The 20,683-nt window shown below is 42.7% G+C and overlaps 1 long non-coding RNA gene across 1 annotated transcript; it reads left to right on the top strand.

Annotated features, from left to right (window-relative positions):
• Positions 1–13,912: 13,912 nt before the first annotated feature.
• Positions 13,913–20,683, top strand: LOC140455242 (uncharacterized). Its single transcript, XR_011952802.1, has 3 exons — positions 13,913–14,029; positions 17,234–17,332; positions 20,386–20,683. It is a non-coding gene; the product is annotated as an uncharacterized lncRNA (long non-coding RNA).

Below are 20,683 nucleotides of genomic sequence, written 5' to 3'. Positions count from 1 at the left end.
TGGAATTCCTTAATGTCGCACTATATTGTTGGTGCTTCATTCTCTTCAGTGGGGTTTAAATTCCCAAGTATCTGACTTGGAGATGGGAATTTTACCCATTGAGCCATGACTAACAGTCAGGATTTCTAACCGATGTGAGGCAGGGTGCATTTTATTCCAATCCAAACACCAAAGCTGATCATTTCCTCAACACCTCTGTAAATTTCACTCCTTCCACCACTAGCATGTCCTGTCATTGTAGTGTGTGTGATTGTGAAACACAATTCAGGAACCAACCCCAGCACAACCGCCCCACACACCTCCCCCCAGCCCCACACACCTCCCCCCAGCTCCAACAAGTCTCCATCAACCGCAGTTCCTCCATCACAAGGGTAGTAGGTAGAGGGAATGGCATTCAAAATTCTTAACATCTGCAATCCTGACTTGGAAATGTAATTAACAACACTGCTGGAATGCTGGAAATCTGAAACAAACACAATAAAATGCAGAAGCAGCTCAGCAGGTTTGACAGCATCTGCAGAGACAAAGAGACACAGAGTGAATGCTTTCAGCCTGAGTATGACTCCGAACCTCAGACATATAAGTTGCTGTTCTTTAATTGCCACTGGGTCATAATCCTGGAGCTCTCTCCCTAACAATACTGTGATGGCACCTTGAACACACAGACTCTAGGGGGGGACTCTTCATCATCTCCCCAAGAGCAACTGGGAATAGGACTTTGGCCTTGCAAGCAAAGGGAATGCGTCAGCAATGAATTTTTTAAAAATTGGGGAGACAGCAAAGTGAGAATTAGCTCAATCTCTCAGAGGGTCAGGAGCCTTTTGAACTCCTTTCCACAGAGAGCTGTGGGGTTAGAGTCCTTTAAGGCCGAGACAGATAGATTCTTAATCAGTTGGGGAATCAAAGGTTATGGGGAAAGGGCAGAAAAATGGACTTGAGGAGTGTCTGACCAGCCAGGACCCTTCTGAGTGTTGGAGAATGCCAAGGGGTGAATGACCTACTCCTGTTCCTCGGTCTTATCATTTAATGGTCTAACTATGGTCTCTCCAAGCCTGAATGGCGACCCACTTTATTCACGTCTTGTGTGTGAGGAATTACTCTTTTAAATTTAGTTTTTAACAAACTGGAAATAATAAGTAAAAGTAACTGGTATGTTACCAGGTTGCTGTAAAAGATTGTCTGGCTCACTAATATGGTTTCAGGAAGGAAACCTGATCTATAGAGGGTTCCAGACTGACACCAAGGTGGCTAACTTTTATGTGAAGCAGCTCAGCAATCAAACAGCTCCACCACAACCTTCTTTAAAATGGGTGGGTGGTGGTTTGTGCTAATTATTAAAGAACTAAAAGGAGGGTCTGTGATAGGATGGAGGACTCAAAAGGCTAACTTACCACTGACACACTCTGCTGTTTTGGCAAGAACGGATGCCACCACAACCTGTTTTTCTGCTGCAGGGCCAAAGAGAATAGTAACAGGGAAAACAAGAAACATTGACAATTTGGAAAGCCCTTTCAGAAGAGCAAGGTTTCATAGAACAATTACAAGAGATAGTATTAAACAGTGGGAGATAAGGAGAAATTAAGTCATGTTTGATCGAAAAGGTAGGTTTTAAAGTGTCTCTTAAACACTGAAACCAAGATAGAGACGTGGAAGCTTTTAAAGAGGCAGTTCTGAAGCAGGGGGCCTAGACATCTGCAAGTATGAATGATGCGGAAGACTTATCCTTGGGAAGGCACAGGATGTGGCCAGACACAGACAGCTCTGACAAATGGTTACAAGCCTGAAACATTTAACTGTGTTTCTCTTTGTAAAGCAGCTGCCAGCTTTTGAGGGTTGAGGGTTCCAGCTTTATCTGCTTACATTTGAGAGTACCCAAAGACAAGAAAAAGGTCTGAAATTGATGACAAAAATCTGAAAGTTTGCAAGAAATAATTGTGCAAGGATGGCACTTGTTATAATCTAATAGTGAAATTTAGATTATGGCAAGTCTGTGGAATTATTAGACTAAAGTGGGTAGAATATTAGACTTCACCTTGTTTCCCCCTTTGCTTACTGGCAATACTGAACCAAGGCATTTGTTCCAAAGTACAGTAATCTCAGCATTTCAAAACTGCAACATTTAATGTGATTTGTATCTAATTCATCTGGGCTAACATCAGAACATGATCTTGAAAGGTTATTCATAAAAATGCGTCAAAGGTATCTAAACAGGACTGACCACTATCAACTTTAGCAGCTTCAATCAAAGAAAGCTTTTCTAGAAGATCTTTTCTATTGAAATAATATCCTAAATTTGCATTCTTTTTCCCAACTATACTCCATCTCTCATTTTCATGCCCAGCACTTAACCAGTCTGTATCTTTTTGCAGCCTATTTACATTATCCTTGAATCTTTCGACCCCACTTAGCTTTATATCTTCAGTCATCTTGACTGTTATATTAAGTCCTTTCAGCTAAGTCATTGATATGAAAGTACATTAATTCTGATAAGCAACAATCCTGCCTTCAATCTGTTCTGACAATCATAGCAAGAAGCCGGTAGGGAGAGAAAGTACTGAAGTCCCAACAGTTAACACTGTTTACAACTGTGCCACCATTACGTTTTCAGGAATGAGAAAGTATTCGAAGCACAATGCAGATCTGTCAGCAAGTTAGTGAGATGAGAAAGGTTCACATTTCAGATATAACCTTTCATAAAACTGGATACTGCAGAATAAGCAAATACTTTGTTGTTTGCAAAGAAAGGGGTTACGTGGCTTAACTGCATTATATCTCAGTGTTTCCAAACATTAATGCCTTCCCTATAATGATGTGGTTGCAGATTCATTTTCATTTCTGCTTTCTGCATCATCCAATTGAAGGGAAAGCTACCGAAGCTGGAAGAATTAAAATTGGAGCAGCACAGGAGAGCAGAACTGGACATACACAGACCTGAGGTTTTTAACTAATCACTCATGAGATGTCTGATTAGTGAGTAAAGCTAGGAAATACTACTCATCACTAATTATTCTTGAGGATGTGAAGATGGGCCAGCCCGAACCACATAGTGTATTATACTCACAATGCTATTCATTTCTGATTGTCAGAATGCAAAGGCCGCACCAGTATTATGCCAAGGTTTAATGTTGCACTTAAGATCAACTCATCTCTTATGTCTGGGGATGTTTTAAATCTTTTTCTTACATCTTGGTAATTTTTAAGTCCTAGTAGTTTTTAGTCTCAGTATTTTATGTGTATTAATATTTCCTCATGATTTTTTATGCTTATATACTCAAGTGTAGATGGTTCTTGGCAATCCTGAATGTAGAGACAGAGAAAAGATCACATCAGTGCACTCCTTGTGATTAAAGAACAACGGACAAAAACATCTTTTCCTGCCTTTTGTTCAAAGTCAAGGTTAGCGACGTATCATTGCATGTAATTGGTGTTTGGGCTCGACAAGATAAGATCTGAGACTGTTTATCTTTGAGAAGGCCTTGGACAGTATGAACTGAAGCTGTTTATTTTTGTTGAGGGCTGAACTTTTATGAACTTTTGCAAAAACGCTCTTGAGAAAGCCACAGGATGGGAAGGGCAAAGGCAAGTATGACTAGAACATAGAACAACACAATGCAGAACCGGCCCTCAATGTTGTTGCTAATCTAAGCCCATCCCCCTACACTATCCTATCATCATCCATGTGCTTATCCAAGGATTGTTTAAATCTCCCTAATGTGACTGAGTTAACTACATTGGCAAGCAGGGCATTCCACGCCCTTACCACTCTCTGAGTAAAGAACCTGCCTCTGACATCTGTCTTAAATCTATCACCCCTCAATTTACAGCTATGCCCCCTCGTACAAGCTGACATCATCATCCTAGGAAAAAGTCTTTCTCTGTTTTGGATGTAGGTTTGCTCACCGAGCTGCAAGGTTCATTTCCAGACATTTCGTTACCCTAGTAGGTAACACCTTCAATGGGCCTCAGGCGAAGCAATGCTGAAAATTCCTGCTTTCTATTTATATGTTTGTGTTTCTTTGGGTTGGTGATGTCATTTCCTGTGGTGATGTTATTTCCTGTAGTGAAGCCACTTCCTGTCCTTTTCTCAGGGGGTGGTTGATGGGGTCTAACTTGACGTGTTTGTTGATAGAGTTCCAGTTGGAATGCCATGCTTTGAGTTAGACCCCATCAACCACCCCCTGAGAAAAGGAACAGGAAGTGACTTCACCACAGGAAATAACATCATCACAGGAAATGACATCACCAATCCAAAGAAACACAAACATATAAATAGAAAGCAGGAATTTTCAGCATTGCTTTGCCTGAGGCCAACTGAAGATGTTACCTAGTAGGGTAACGAAATGTCTGGAAATGAAACCTGCAGCTCAGCAGGCAAACCTACATCCAAAACCTCAACCTGAGCTACAAATCTTCTCAAAACTCGCTAAGACTTTCACTGTCTCCCCTATCTAATCCTCTGATCATCTTGTATGTCTCTATCAAATCCCCTCTTAGCCTTCTTCTTTCCAATGAGAACAGAACCAAGTCTCTCAGCATTTCCTCATAAGACCTTCCCTCAAGACCATGCAACCTCCAGGCAAATCTCCTCTGCACTTTTCCAATGCTTCCACATCCTTCCTGCGATGGGGCGACCAGAACTGTACACAATATTCCAAATGTGGCCGCACCAGCGTTTTGTATAGTTGCAGCATGACATTACGGCTCTGGAACTCAATCCCTCCACCAATGAAACCTAACACACTGTATGCCTTCTTAACAGCACTATCAACCTGAGTGGCAACGTTCAGGGATCTACGTACATGGACTCCAAGATCACTCTGCACATCCACACTACCAAGAATCTTTTAATTGACCCAGTATTCTGCCTTCCTGTTATTCTTCCCAAAGAGAATCACCTCACATTTATCTGCATTGACCTCCATTTGCCAGCTGTCAGCCCAATTCCACAGTTTATCCAGATCCCCCTGCAATCTGCAACATTCTTCCACACTGTCCATTACTCCATCAACTTTATTGTCATCTGTAAACTAAATAAACCATCCACCTGTGCCTGTGTCTAAGTCATTTATAAAAATGACAAACAGCAGTGGTCCCAAAACAGATCTTTATGGCACACCACTGGTAACCAGACTCCAGGTTGAATATTTTCCATCAACCACCACTCGCTGTCTTCTTACAGAAAGCCAGTTGCTAAATCACCCTCAATTCCATGCCTCTGCATTTTCTCCAACAGCCTTTCATGTGGAACATTATCAAAGTTGTTAGAAACGAAAATTGCTTCTTAATAATCGCTCTAGACAAATTCAGGAAAACAAAGCTTTATTAGCAAGTCTGCAGGGATGGGCAGCCTTCTGAGTAAAAGGCGCGCTGAGGCTTACAAAGTTTCTCATTATATACAGTACAAGTCCCTCCCCTCCTTGGTTCTAACGAGCCATGAGGTTCACATTCTTAAAAACATCATTATTCTCCAACTTGCATCCTTATCACAAAGTCTGCAACAAATGTCTCCAGACCCTCCCCTTCCTGGCTCTTAACGAGCCATGAGGTTCACATTCTTAAAAACATCATTATTCTCCAACTTGCATCCTTATCACAAAGTCTGCAACAAATGTCTCCAGACCCTCCCCTTCCTGGCTCTTAACGAGCCATGAGGTTCACATTCTTAAAAACATCATTATTCTCCAACTTGCATCCTTATCACAAAGTCTGCAACAAATGTCTTCAGACCCTCCCCTTCATGCCTCCAGACCCTAGAGGTGTTATTTTTCTCTCCCTGTAGTCTTATCAGTCAAAGACTTATTCTTCTCTGTCTGTGCTGTAGCAGATGTCTCTGTATCAATCTGTAGCAGATGTCTCTCGAGTCGTTTCCCTGTCCTGCAGTCTTTATCAGTCAAGGACTCATCCTTCCCTGCCTGTGTTTATGGTTTCATCAATCAAGGGCCTGCTTGTTTTACTCTGCTCACAAACTGCATGCACTATTTTAAACTATTCTACTTTTGAGTATACAAAATGTTTTAAGAAAGCAAAAGTCTAATGTTTTAGAAAAGAAGCAAAAGTTTTATCTTTTATTATAGATCAGTCTGTGGTCTAGGCACATCTTAAAGTTGCAAACCGAAATTACCTCTCACAAAGGCTTTACTGAAGTCTATGTATACCACGTCAACTGCCCTACCTCATCTACATGCTTGGTCACCTTCTCAAAAAAACTCAATGAGGTTTGTGAGACATGACCTGTCCTTGGCAAAACCATGTTGACTATCTGCAATCAAATTGTTGCTTGCTAGATGATTATAAATCTTATCTCTTTTAATCCTTTCCAAAACTTTTCCTCCAACAGACATAATTACCTGGGTCATCTCTACTGTCCTTCTTGAACAAGGGCACAACATTTGCAATCCTCCAGTCCTCTGGGACTAAACCTGTAGACTATGACAAATCAAAGATCAAAGCCAAAGGCTCCAAAACCTCCTCCCGAACTTCCCAGAGAATCCTTGGATATATCCCATCTGGCCCAGGGGACTTGTCCACTTTACTCCTTCTAGAATTGATAACACCTCTTCCTTACTAACCTTGATCCTTTCTAGTCTAATATCTCGTATCTCATTCTTCTCCTCTTCAACATTCTCCTTGTCCTGAGTGAAAACCGATGAGAAATATTTGTTTTGCACTTCTCCGATCATCACAAGGTCCACACAGAACTTCCCACTTCTCTCTTTGACTGTCCCTAACCCTACCCTAGTAATCCTTTTATTCCTCACATACCTATAGAAAGCTTTAGGGTTCTCCTTTATTCTATTTGCTGAAGACTGCTCGTGTCCTCTCTTTGCTCGTCTTAACACTCTCTTTAAATCTTTCCTAGCTGATCTGTAACTCTCCATCGCCTCATCTGAACCATCTTGCCTCATCAACACATAATCCTCCTTCTTCCACTTAACAAGAGATGTAATTTCTGTCATAAACCACAGTTCCCTGATCCTTATCACTTCCTCCCTGCCTGATAGGGACATACCTATCAAGGACACGCAATATCTGTCCCTTAAACCAGCTCCACATTTCGATTGTCCCCATCCCCTGCATTTTGCTACCCCATTCTGTGCATTCTAAATCTTGCCTAAGCACATTATAATTGCCCTTGCCCCATTGTAACGCTTGACCTTTGGCATGTACCAATCCCTTTCCATCGCTAAACTAAATGTAACTGAATTATGGTCACTCTCTCCAAAGTGCTCACCTATCACTGAATCAAACACCTGATCTGGTTCATTACCGAGCACCAGACCCAGTGTGGCCTCCCCTCTTGTCTGCCCTTTGACATACTGTGTCAGGAAACCCTCCTGCACACATTGGACAAAAACTGATCCATCCAACGTGCTAGAGTTATAGCATTTCCAGTCAACGTTGGGGAAGTTAAAGTCCCCCTTAATGACCACCCTGTTCCTTTCACTCCTACACAGAATCATTTTGCTAATCCTCTCCTTCACCTCCTTGGAACTCTGCGGAGGCTTATAAAAAACTCCAAGCACTGTGACCTCTCCTTTCCTCGTTCTAACCTCAGCCCACGCTACCTCACTAGACGAGTCCTCGTCAAAAGTTCTTTCAGCCACTGTTATCCTGTCCTTGACTAACAAGGCCACACCTCCCCCTCTTTTACTGCCTTGCCTGTTCTTAATGAAAGATCTAAACCCTGGATCCTACAACATCTATTCCTGACCTTGCTCTATCCATGTCTCTGAAATGGCCACAACATCAAAGTCCCAGGTACCTATCCATACTGAAAGCTCACCTACCTTATTTCGGATACTTCTGGCGTTGAAGTAGACACGCTTCAAACCAGCTTGCTGTCTGACAGCACATTCCTGTGACCGTGAAATCCTGTCCATGTCCTCCCTAATCACATCCTCCTGTGCACTGCAACTACACCTCAGGTTCCCATTCCCCTGCTGAGCTAGTTTAAACCTACCTGAATAGCACCAGCAAATTTCCCACCCAGGATATTAGTACCCCTCTGGTTCAAGTGAAGACCGTCCTGTTTGTAGAGGTCCCACCTTCCCCAGAATGAGCCCCAATTATCCATGTACCTGAAACCCTCCCTCCTGCACCATCCCTGCAACCACATGTTCAGCTGTTATCTCTCCAGATTCCTTACCTCGCTATCATGTGGCACGGGTAACAAACCAGAGGTGACAACTCTGTTCGTTTTAGCTCTCAGCCTCCACCCTAGCTCCCTGAAATCCTGCCTTACATTTCTATTCTCTTCCTATGTCGTTGGTACCTACATGGACTATGGCTTGGGGTTGGTCACCCTCTCACTTCACCCTGCCTGACAATATCCTCAGAAGAGAAGAGATTTGGATGAATATACATGTGCCACTGTTGTCTGACATTTCAAAATGGTGTGAGTATCTATCTGAGTGACATACTTCATACAAACATCAACAACATGAGAGGGTCAGTGTGATTGATCTCAGGGAGGAACAGTCTGAATAATGACTGAAATCCTGACAAGTTGTTGTTTGGTGTATTGATCATCTGAGGATGGGCTCTTGCACACGGGAAGTTGCTTGTATTGAACAGCTATATTTAATAAGTGAGTCTGATGACACCATATACACACAGACACTGTGCCATTGTGTAGCCAAAGTAAGACCAGGACGAGAACAGCGTAGCCCAGGTACGGAAAGGGTTCTACACTCTGATGTGCAAAAGTAACATTTAAATTTCAAGACTTCCCCACTCTTCCGTCAACCAGCCAGAGTTAAAATAAATGCAAACCTTAACTTAGAACATACAACATTGAAAAGTACAGCACAGAACAGGCCCTTCAGCCCATGATGTTGTACTGAGGATTAATCCTAATCTAAAATAAAATAACCGAACCTACTCACCCCTCAATTCACTGCTGTCCATCTGCATGTCCAGCAGTCACTTAAATGTCCCTAATGACTCTGCTTCCACCACCACCGCTGGCTACGCCTTCGATATGTTCACAACTCTCTGCATAAAAAAACCTGCCTCTGACAGCTCCTCTATGCCTTCCTCCTAATATCTTAAAACTATGACCCCCCGTGCAGTCAATCCTGCCCTGGGGAAAAGTCTCTGGGTATTGACTCTATCCATGCCTCTCATTACCTTGTACACATCGATCAGGTCACCTCTCTTCTTCCTTCCCTCCAGAGAGAAAAGTCCAAGATTAGTCAACCTCTCTTCATAAGCCAAGCCGTTCAGTCCAGGCAGCATCCTGGTAAACCTTCTTTACACCCTCTCCAAAGCCTCTGTTTCTTTCCAATAATAGGGTGACCAGAACTGGACACAATATTCCAAGTGTGGTCTCACCAGGGTTTTGTAGAGCTGCAGTAAAACCTTGCGGCTCTTAAACTCGATCTCCCCGCTAATGAAAGCCAAAACACCATATGCTTTCTTAACAACCCTATCCACTTGGGTGGCAACTTTGAGGGATCAATACATTTGAACACCAAGATCCATCTGTTCCTCTACACTGCCAAGAATCCTGTCTTTAATCCTTTATTCAGCATTCAAGTTTGACCTTCCAAAATACATCACTTTGCATTTATCCAGGATGAACTCCATCTGCCATTTCTCAGCCCAGCTCTGCATCCTGTCAATGTCGCGCTGCAGCCTGCAATGGCCCACGATACTATCCACAGCACCTCCAACCTTTGTGTCATTGGCAAATGTACTAACCCAACCCTCAACCTCCTCATCCAAGTCATTTATAAAAACTACAAAGAGCAGAGGCCCAAGAACATTGACCTCCAGGTAGAATACTTTCCATCTCCAACCACTCTCTGTCTTCTATCAGCCAACCAATTCTGAATCCAGAGAGCCAAATCTCCCTATATCCCATACCTCCTGAATGAGCCTACCATGAGGAACCTTATCAAATGCCTTGCTGAAGTCCTTATACACCACATCCACTGCTTGACCTTTGTCGACCTGTCTTGTCACCTCCTCAAAGAACTGCCCCTTACAAAGCCATGCTGACTGCTTTTAATCACGCTATGCTTTTCCAAATAGTCATAAATCCTATCCCTCAGCATTCTTTCCAAAACCTTGCTAACCACAACCTCTTTCAGTATAAGATCAAATGCTCAAAATGGCGACTGGTTTGCTGTCCTTATAAATGTAAATAAGATCATAAGTAGGAGCAGAAAGAGACCATTTACCCACTGAATCTGCTCTGCCATTTAATGGTTCATGGTTGATCTGAGAATCCATAATTACATTTTCCTACCTTTTCCCCAGAACTGATTGAAATCTGTTTTGTCATTAAATATACTCCGTAGAATCACATAAATGTTACAATGCAGAAGGACAAGCAGGAGGCTGGAAGAACACAGCAAGTCAAGCAGCATCAGGAGGTGAAGAAGTCTATGTTTCAGGTGTAACCTTTCTTCCGTCCTGAAAGGGTTACACCTGAAACATTGACTTCTCCACCTCCTGATTCTGCCTGGTTTGCTGTGTTCTTCCAGCCTCCTGCTTGTCTACCTTGGATTCCAGCATCTGCAGGGTTTTTTTTGTCTCTAACAGTGCAGGAGGAGGCCATTTGAGCCATCATAACTGCACTGGCTCATGGCATGAGCACTAATAGCTAGGCCAATCTCCTGCTTTGTTCACCATATCCTTGCATAATATTTTCAACCAAAAGAAATCATCCAATGCCCTTCTGAACGCCTCAGTTGAACTTTGCCCCACCAAATATCCAGGCAGTGCATTCCATACCCTAGCCACTTGCAGTGTCAAAAAAACCCTTTCTCTCACATCATCCTTGCTTCGGTTTCAGATCACTTTACATCTCTTGTTCTTGTTCATTTTACAAAATGGCACATTTTCTCCCTGTCCAATCTGTCTAGTGCGCTCACAATTATGGAAACATCTATCAGATCCCATCTCAGCCTTCTTTTCTCCAATGAGAAAACTGCCACAGTATTTTGTATGTAATGTATGGAATTCACTGTCACAGAATGCTGTGGAGGCCAGATCATTTAAGATGGATAGATAGGTTCTTGAATATCAAGGGGACGAAGGGTTATGGGGAAAAAGCTGGAGATAGGGGTTGAGAAACTTCTCAGCCAAGACTGAATGGCAGAGAAAACCTGATTAGCTGAATGGCCTAATTTCTGCTCCTATGTCTTACGGTGTTATAGTTTTCCATCTATCCTCATTACTGAAGTTCCTCATCCTGGAACCATTCTGCTTCTGCACTCTCTCCACTGCCTTCACAGAGTCATAGTGATGTACAACACGGAAACAAACCCCTGGGTCCAACTTGCCCATGCCGACCAGATAGCCTAACTTAATTTATTCCTATTTGCCAGCTTTTGGCCCATATCCCACCAAACCCCTCCTATTCAAATACCCATCCAGATGTCTTTTAAATATTGTAATTATTCCAGCTTCTACCACTTCCTTTGACAGCTCATTCCATACATGCACCTCCCTCTGCGTGAAAATGTTGCCCCATAGGTCCCTTTTTATAACTTTCCTCTCTCACCTTAAACCTATGTCCTCTAGTTCTGAACTCCCTGAACCCAGGGAAAAGACCTTGTCTATTTACCCTATCCATGCCCCTCATGATTTAATTAAGCTCACCCCTCAGCCTCCAATACTCCAGGGAAGATAGCCCTAGCCTATTCAGCCTCTCCCTGTAGCTCAAATCCTCCAAACCTGGCAACATCCTTGTAAAGCAAACGTTTTGTCCCCTGTCTAGGTGACATCCTCAGTGCTTGGGAGCCTCCTGTGAAGCGCTTCTGTGCTGTTTCCTCCAGCATTTATAGTAGCCTGTCTCTGCCGCTTCCGGTTGTCAGTTCCAGCTGTCCGCTGTAGTGGCCGGTATATTCGGTCCTGGTCGATGTGTTTGTTGATAGAGTCTGTGGATGAGTGCCATGCCTCTAGGAATTCCCTGGCTGTTCTCTGTTTGGCTTGCCCTATAATGGTAGTGTTGTCCCAGTCGAATTCATGTTGCTTGTCATCTGTGTGTGTGTGTGGCTACTAAGGATAGCTGGTCGTGTCGTTTCGTGGCTAGTTGGTGTTCATGGATACGGAACATTAGCTGTCTTCCTGTTTGTCCTATGTAGTGTTTTGTGCAGTCCTTGCATGGGATTTTGTACACTACATTGGTTTTGCTCATGTTGGGTATCCGGTCCTTCGTTCTGGTGAGTTGTTGTCTGAGCGTGGCTGTTGGTTTGTGTGCTGTTATGAGTCCTAGTGGTCGCAGTAGTCTGGCTGTCAGTTCGGAAATGCTCCTGATGTATGGTAGTGTGGCTAGTCCTTTGGGTTGCGGCATGTCCTCGTTCCGTTGTCTTTCCCTTAGGAATCTGTTGATGAAATTGCGAGGGTATCCGTTTTTGGCGAATACCTTGTATAGGTGTTCCTCTTCCTCTTTTTGCAGTTCTGGTGTGCTGCAGTGTGTTGTGGCCCTTTTGAATAGTGTCTTGATGCAACTTCATTTGTGTGTGTTGGGGTGGTTGCTTTCATAGTTTAGGACTTGGTCTGTGCGTGTGGCTTTCCTGTAAACCTTTGTGGTGAATTCTCCGTTCAGTGTTCTCTGTACCATCACGTCTAGGAATGGGAGTTGGTTGTCCTTTTTTTCCTCTCCTCTTAAAAACACAGAAATAGAGAACACACACCAGATCATCAACGCCACACTCACAGGAATCCGATTCACTAGAGAGGAAGAAAAGGACAACCTAGACAGGGGACGAAACGTTTGCAAGACAAGTTCCCAGCTCGGCGAACAGAACCACAACAACGAGCACCCGAGCTACACCATACTCCAGCTGAGTGATAGAGTGATAGAGATGTACAGCATGGAAACAGACCCTTCGGTCCAACCCATTCATGCCGACCAGATATCCCAACCCAATCTACTCCCACCTGCCAGCACCCGGCCCATATCCCTCCAAACCCTTCCTATTCGTATACCCATCCAAATGCCTCTTAAATGTTGCAATTGTACCAGCCTCCACCACATCTTCTGGTAGCTCATTCCATACACGTACCTCTGCGTGAAAATGCTGCCCCTTAGGTCTCTTTTATATCTTTCCCCTCTCACCCTAAACCTATGCCCTCTAGTTCTGGACTCTCCGACCCCAGGGAAAAGACTTTGCCTATTTTCCCTATCCATGCCCCTCATAATTTTATAAACCTCTATAAGGTCACTCCTCAGCCTCCGACGCTCCAGGGGAAACAGCCCCAGCCTGTTCAGCTTCTCCCTGTAGCTCAGATCCTCCAACCCTGGCAATATCCTTGTAAATCTTTTCTGAACCCTTTCAAGTTTCACAACATCTTTCCGATAGGAAGGAGACCAGAATTGCACGCAATATTCCAACAGTGGCTTAACCAATGTCTGAGGAAAGGTCCCTGGACTTGAAAAGTGAACTGTTTTTCTCTCCACAGATGCTATCAGACCTGGTGAGTTTCTCCAGCAATTTCTGCTTTTGTTTCAGATTTCAAACATTCATTTTTTAAAAATCCCTAATAGCAAGTGCCTATAAGGGCCATAAGAGCCTGATGATTGTTTTGCATTATTTTTTGTTGGTTGCACACCCTGTCCACCTGTAACGTACATTACTGCTTCAAGTGGAAGCAGAGGCGTTCAGGACGATTAAGTGACTGCTGGACATGCATATGGACACCAGTGAATTGAGGAGTGCATAGCTTAGGTTATTTTATTTTAGATTAGGAATAATCCTTGGCACAACATCGTGGGCCGAAGGGCCTGTTCTGTGCTGTACTGTTCTATGTTCTCAGTTGGTGGTTCCTGTCAATGCAGCCAAAGTCAGGACCGATTTGCTGACGGATGGGCAGCTGACACGCACGCGCAGAACTGTTGCAGTTTCTCCGAGCACCACCTCTTCGTTTCTCAGGCGAAAGGAACTACAACCCCCAGAATGCATAGCGCCCAGAGAGGGACGCCTGCTGCAGAAGGTTTGCACTTCGTGTTGCTGCTGCTGCTGTTTAAAGGCATTCGCGACAATACGATTAAAAATGGTCTGACTGATCATTGATGGTGAGTGAGCGCTTTCTGTTCGAGAGACAAATAATTATGAGTTAGGGGCTGGAGGTACTTAAAAGCAAACTGAAAGATTAGGGCGTTGGCTACAGGGATCATGTTGGTTAAAGGTCAGATCGTGTACTTCATGAGATATTTATGTATTTCCTGAACCTCAGATTCTTTCAAAAACGTTATTTAGCCTATTGCAGGAAGATCTTTTAAAAGAATAAAACAGGAATTGCTGGAGAAACTCAACAGGTCGAGCTGCATCTGTGGAGAGAAAGCAGAGTTAATGTTTCAAGCCCAGTAAACCTTTAGTACTGATAGCTCCTAGGAACAAGCAGGATTTACGCTGATGGTAGGGGATTGGTGGGTGCACACACACACACACACACACAGAGAGAGAGAGGCAGATGAAGGATAGCTGATAGTAAGTGAAGGAAGAAGAAGGCGTGGTAATGGGGCCAATCAGCTGGTGAAAAAGGAGTTGGCTGTGCTGAAAACAGACCATGTCATGAGAGGGCCAGGGACGTAGGTGTGGTAAAGAACATGGAAGAAGTGGTTCAGGCTTAAAAATTATCGAACCCATCCCTAAGTCCTGAAGGCGACAGGGCCTCCAAGTGGAAGATTAGATGCCGTACTTCCAGCTTGCACTGAACTTTACTGGAGTACTGCAATAGGCCCTAGAGAGGAATATTGGTGGGAGAACATGGTAGATTGTTGAAGTGGCAGGTAAACTTCAGGGTCATTGGTATGGACAGAATATTGATATTTAGCAAAGCAGCCACCCAGTCTGCATTCCATCTGCCAATATAGAGGGGACCTTTTAAAAGGATTAATTGCTATATTATGTTGACATTGCCATTACTGCCACTAACACAAGACACATGTAGATGCTACAAAAGTGGGTCAGAAACTGGAAATTCTGTACTGAATAACACACCATTTACAAGGCACACATCAGGAGTGTGATGAATTATTCTCCATTTGCCTGAATGAATATTGCTCCAACTTAAAAAGCTAGTCCCCATCTGAGATAAAGCAGCCTCGTGGGTGGCACTGTGGTTCAGTGGTTAGCACTGCTGCCTTATAGCACCAGGGTCCCAGGTTCGATTCTAGCCTCTGGTGACTGTCTTTGGGGAGTTCGCACATTCACCCTGTGTCTGCATGTGTTTCCTCCAAGTACTTCTGTTTCCTCCCACAGTCTAAAGATGTGCGGGTCAGGTGAATTGACTATGCCCTAAATGAATAATATTAGTGTCCAATTTCTTTTGTCCCATTTTTGAAATGCGACTGAATTTGTGCTGTTCCAGATTCAGTACAGAGTTTTACTGTGTTCCTTTCATGTTTTAATTTACAGTTTGGAAAGTTTTTCATTTCTATTGGGTTGTCTCAACAATCTATTCTTTGTAAGGTAGTGTAGCACAGAGAACCTTTTTATTTATCGTTTTGTGGATGTGACCATTGTTGGTATTTGTTCTTTCCTAATTGCCTATGATCTCTGGCTTGCTTGGCATTTTAGAGGGCATTTAAGTGTCAGACCATATTGCTGGGCTTTGGAGTGACAAGTAGGCCAAACCAGGCAAGGATGGCAGATTTCCTTCCCTTAAGCTATGTTTGTGTCCCAGTCAATGATCATCACTATGACTGAGACTAAGCTTTGAAATTCAGATTTATGGGATTTAAACTTCACCAGCTGTTGTGGTGGGATTTGAACTGAATTACCAGGAACATTGCCTCTAACTTTCTGACCGGCTGCATGTGGCAGCAACTTCTAGAACCGCACAGTTTAGAGGGAACGTTGATTTACCAATCCAGTGATATTACCACAACACTAATATCTCCTCCCTATTCTGTTATGCAAGCAGTTTACAGCCTTGAATTTGAGTTATTTGTTGCTGAGTTTTGATCTTTGATAATTGACTGATCCAATTACACAGGAAGCAGAGATTATTTATTCAAAAAGTAATGAAACCCAAGTATTTTTACATGGTGACTGAGATGTCAGTTGTGCAGGACCCTGTTTGAGCCCTGTTTCTGGAAGATAGACTTAAAAACTAGGCTAGAACAGGTCTCGTAGAAGTGAAAAGAGTGCACTAAGATAACTCTCAACCAACCTGTTCTTTTGGTTGAGGTTTCTTTTTGATGGCTCTGAAAATATTTCAAGGACTGAAATAGACACTCAATAATCCCATCATGAAGCCATTTTTGTGTAAGCATGGGGGAATATAGCTTTAAATTGAGGGGTGATAGATATAGGACAGATGTGAGAGGTAATTTTTTTACTGAGTAGTAGGGGCGTTGAACGAATTGTCTGTAACAGTAGTAGACTGGCCAACTTTAAAGGCATTTAAATGGTTATTGGATAGACATATGGATGAAAATGGAAAAGTGCAGCATAGATATGCTTCAGATTGGTGTAACATCGAGGGCCGAAGGGCCTGTACTGCGCTGTAATGTTCTATGTTCCTGCATTGTCATTACTTCATAAATTTCAACTTAAACTCATCTGAAATTCTGGTGCATATATCCTGTTTAGATTATGCCTTCTGATCTACATTGGCAGAATGACTAACACTACCATAAGCTCATTGATGTTAAATAGATCTATGGTCTTGCAACAACCCCCACCCCAAAAAATTCAAATCATTCTCTTGTACCTTCTCCATCCATATAAACCCTGTTGACCGTCCAAAGCCATACATAAGACAATGCAGGTATGAGATGAAATAAACTCCATTTGCCTGGTTAAATGCAGCTCCAACAAATTGCCAAGTACTTGATATCACCGAACTGAATGTAAAGCTGCTAATGATGGATTGTTTAAGATTGGAGAAGGCAAACAAAGTAGAATGGGAAAAACTCAGATTTGAGGCTTTCATTTGATCATGGGACATCTCAGTAGCAGGTAAACCCAAGTTTATTGCTCATCTCTTAAACCCTTCTGAGGTAGTGACTGCACCTTCTACAAGGAACACTGTAGTGACTTACTGAGGCTTCTTCAAGTGCAATCAGTAAAGCCAAACCATCTGGAACAACAAGGACAGCGCCAACACCTACAGGTTTCCCTCCAAGTTTGAGATTCGTTGATGGAACTGTAGATCAGTATGAAATTGTTTAATAAGTTTTGGGACTGTTTTTGAAGCACTTTAGGCTTTACCATGTTAATGATGTTAATTCAAACTGACTACAATATATTTTTAATGTTGTCTCTTAAAGCCTGCCGCTATGTGCTGAGCAAGATTGGCAGTGTCTTTTATGAAAAGGAAAGTCCATCCTCTACTGGCCAATCCAAGGCACCAGAAAGCCAGGTCAAAGGTGTGTATCTTTCTTCATATGCTACATAAGCTGTATACCTTCTTGTCTTCGCATCATGCAGGGATAAAGTCTGCTGGTCGCTCTATCAAATTGTTGCAATAGAGAGTCCTATTTTTGTCCTCTTGTGGGGTCAGTTAACACAGTTGGCTGCATGACTTTGCTGCACAGTGATACCAACAGTGAATGTTCAATTCTCTGTATCCTCCAGGTCACCACGACCCTGCCTTCTCAACTTCACTCCTCACACCCACCTGAGATGTGGTGACCCTCTGGTTACACCTACCATCAATTCTCTCTCTCTCTCTCTCTCTCTTTCTCTCTAATGAGAAAATGGCCTATGGTTCTCTGGGACTATGGCAATTTTCACTTTGGTCACCTATTGTTTCCAGGGAGTTGTTAATTTAATGAATTTCTCTGCAAACATTGTAGTCTTCTGCCTGTCTTGGGTAACTGTAGTCTAAATCCCAAAATGAAAGGAATTCTCTACAAAACGTTGCTACAGCAGTGACATTTTCTCTCTGCAAAGATAGATAAGCAATTCCGAACAGCCAGGGAACAAGATATAGATAACAGTCACAGAAATTGTGTTCCCAGGACCAAGGTTACTCCACTGACGTCAGGAAGTCATCTGAGAGGAGGTTGTACACCCAATATTTAAGTCAGTACGTGGAAAACTGATGAATGGTTCTGGGACATGAACAGACTGAAATAAACTATCCAAAAATCTTGGGCTCCTCTCCTATGCTCATTGGATAGAAGAATTTGAAAAGGTGACTGACATCGGATAAACTATGGGCCCCTAGAAAGGAAATGTGTTTATAAAATCCTCATCTGGAGGTGGGGGGTTGTCAGGTAGCTGCTGTCTTTAGGTGAAAGATGGAAGATGACCAAGGGAATAGATCCTAACACTTTAGCTAGAGAGTGGGATGCTGCATTCACAAGCTGCTGGGATCAACACACTGTACCAACCATCTGTTCATCCTCTATCGGTAAGCAGTCAGTCATCACACTGTGTATACTTTTTCTGCCCTAAAGCTAATGTACCTTAAAATTACTCAGAATTGACTACTTATTTTGAGTATCTGTGGTCACTGAATCCTCAATCTTCCTGTTGAATCGGCACACCCAGTCATTACAAATAGAACATACCAATAAAACTGGACTCCGTTCTATATTAAAACAATTGTCATTATTCCTTCCATTTTGGGATTTAGATTACAGTTACCCAAGACAGGCAGAAGACTATTTTAAAGTCACTTTTGGGTGGTTTAAATTGTTAAGCAGAATTTAGATTTGGTACATTAATTCAACAGACAGCCAAATTACCGATAGCTGAGAAAAAGCAGATTTGTAGACAACGTGTTGATTTCATTTAAGTTGTAAAGGCAACATCTTGTTCCCTAGCTGAGGTGTTAGGAAATTCTTCCTCGAGTCTTTCTTTTCCTCTTCTGTTCCATTTTCCACCTGACTGAGCACTTTGTTGATATACCTTATTTGTAGGGGCTGGTGGTTCGTGTTGTGTCAATCACCCATTTAAATCCTTCTGTCTAATGAACAAAGGATAGTTAGTCCCAGCGTGTGGTTTACATTATGCCAGAAACATCATCTTTGCATAGATAACAGGGTACCCTTGGCTCTATCTCACCAACTTCCAGTGTCATCGTGGAAACCTGACCTAAATGGCTTGTACATGCCCAAGAACTATTTTTACCGTTTAACTGTTTATACCATTGCAGAGAGAATGCTGTATCAGTGACTTTCATAATAAACTCTGCATAGTAAAAAATTTAAGACCATCTGCTTACTGAGCACCTCTGTAGCCTTGAGGATCTTAACATAGAATCCTTACAGTATGGAAGCAGGCCATTCTGTCCATTGAGTCCACACTGACCCTCTAAAGAGCATCCCTCCCCCCGCCCCATCCTATTCCTGAAACTCTGCATTTCCCATGGTTAATCCACCTAACCCGGCCATCCCTGGGCACTACAGGCAATTTAGCACAGCCAATCCACCTCACCTATAGACCTTTCCTAAACTGTGATGCCCGCCACTGCTTTCTCTTTATCCATCTATCGTAGTACCTTTAATGGGTCTGAAGCCCAGAGCTTGAGCTCCTTCATCTGACAACACATCCATACTTGTGGTTGTCCAAAAGTTCTTGTGTGTTACAGGACACACATTTGATGGTTCCAATGTGTCCTGCCATGCTTCTATTTATTAAACTCTTGACTAAACATAACAAGAAATAAATTCCACTTCGCTCTGGACAAAACAAAAATCACCAGTTACCACTTAGCTCCTTTTGCTGACATCACCTGGGTGTGTTTTAACCTTCGCCGCTAATGTTTACCTTCAGGTTCTTCAAGCAAGGCTATGCTCAGGATCTCAAGATTTGAGCATATATCTTTTAACTTCACTGCAAAATAGCGATGGTTCTGCAGCACCAGTGGTGCTCCTGGTACTTTAGGTCAGAGTTGATAACGTGCTTGAACCATTGTTGACTGTTGCAATTTCACAATCTACCAAAAAATAGCAATGTGGAAAAGTGAAAGTGGAGATGAAAGCATCAGCTCGATTCAGGACATCTCTAGTGGCATCTGTGCTTCAGTGAAGGATTGATTTTGACCAGATGAATGTGAGATTGTCAGTTTACACAATTGGAGCAAGAAAACAGCTCTTTTTGCATTGTTATTACACTCTTCTTCAACAGGATGGGTGAATATAGAGATTAGATGATGGAAATCGGATTGTATATTCGATTCAAGAGGATTTGGAAAAAGGCTGGAAGTGTCTAGTCAGAGGAAACTGGGTGAAGAATTCTGGGGAGAGGAGAACGATAGCTAAGAAATAAGGCTGCATGAGATGTACACGGCTATTAGTTTGCAAAACTGTTTGGTTTCAAAAAGTGATAAGGGAAAACAAGTTTTGTATTTATATAATGCCATATTGACATTTAGGATTACTCAAAGTAATTGGAATGAGTTACCGTTCTCGTATTTGCTGCCATTATGCAGACTGTTTATAATCTTTACTTGTCCTTTTTTTTTCCCTAGATGTAAAGTACAGTCAGATAAACTCATCACTGGATGATGACCTGTTGCCAGAGGCCCTGCCAAAATCGGGGCCTGTAATTCAACAATGTGGGTCCTGAGGTTAAACATTGCACCAGACCAGCCTATTGGCAATCTAAACTGGTGTATTATGGCAAATTCCTGACAAAGCAGTCTACCATGGCAGAGAATGAAGATGTGCCCAGCAACTTACTGACTTGTGAGATGAGCACCTCTGAAAATATTTGCTATGTTTCAAACCCACCTGATTCAAAAATAAATCATGCTTGATGATTGAGAA

This window comes from Chiloscyllium punctatum, chromosome 30, assembly GCF_047496795.1.
Source record: "Chiloscyllium punctatum isolate Juve2018m chromosome 30, sChiPun1.3, whole genome shotgun sequence".
Classification (NCBI taxonomy): Eukaryota; Metazoa; Chordata; class Chondrichthyes; order Orectolobiformes; family Hemiscylliidae; genus Chiloscyllium; species Chiloscyllium punctatum.
The sequence above is the reverse complement of the archived record's forward strand: the minus strand, read 5'-3'. Positions and strand labels throughout refer to the sequence as shown.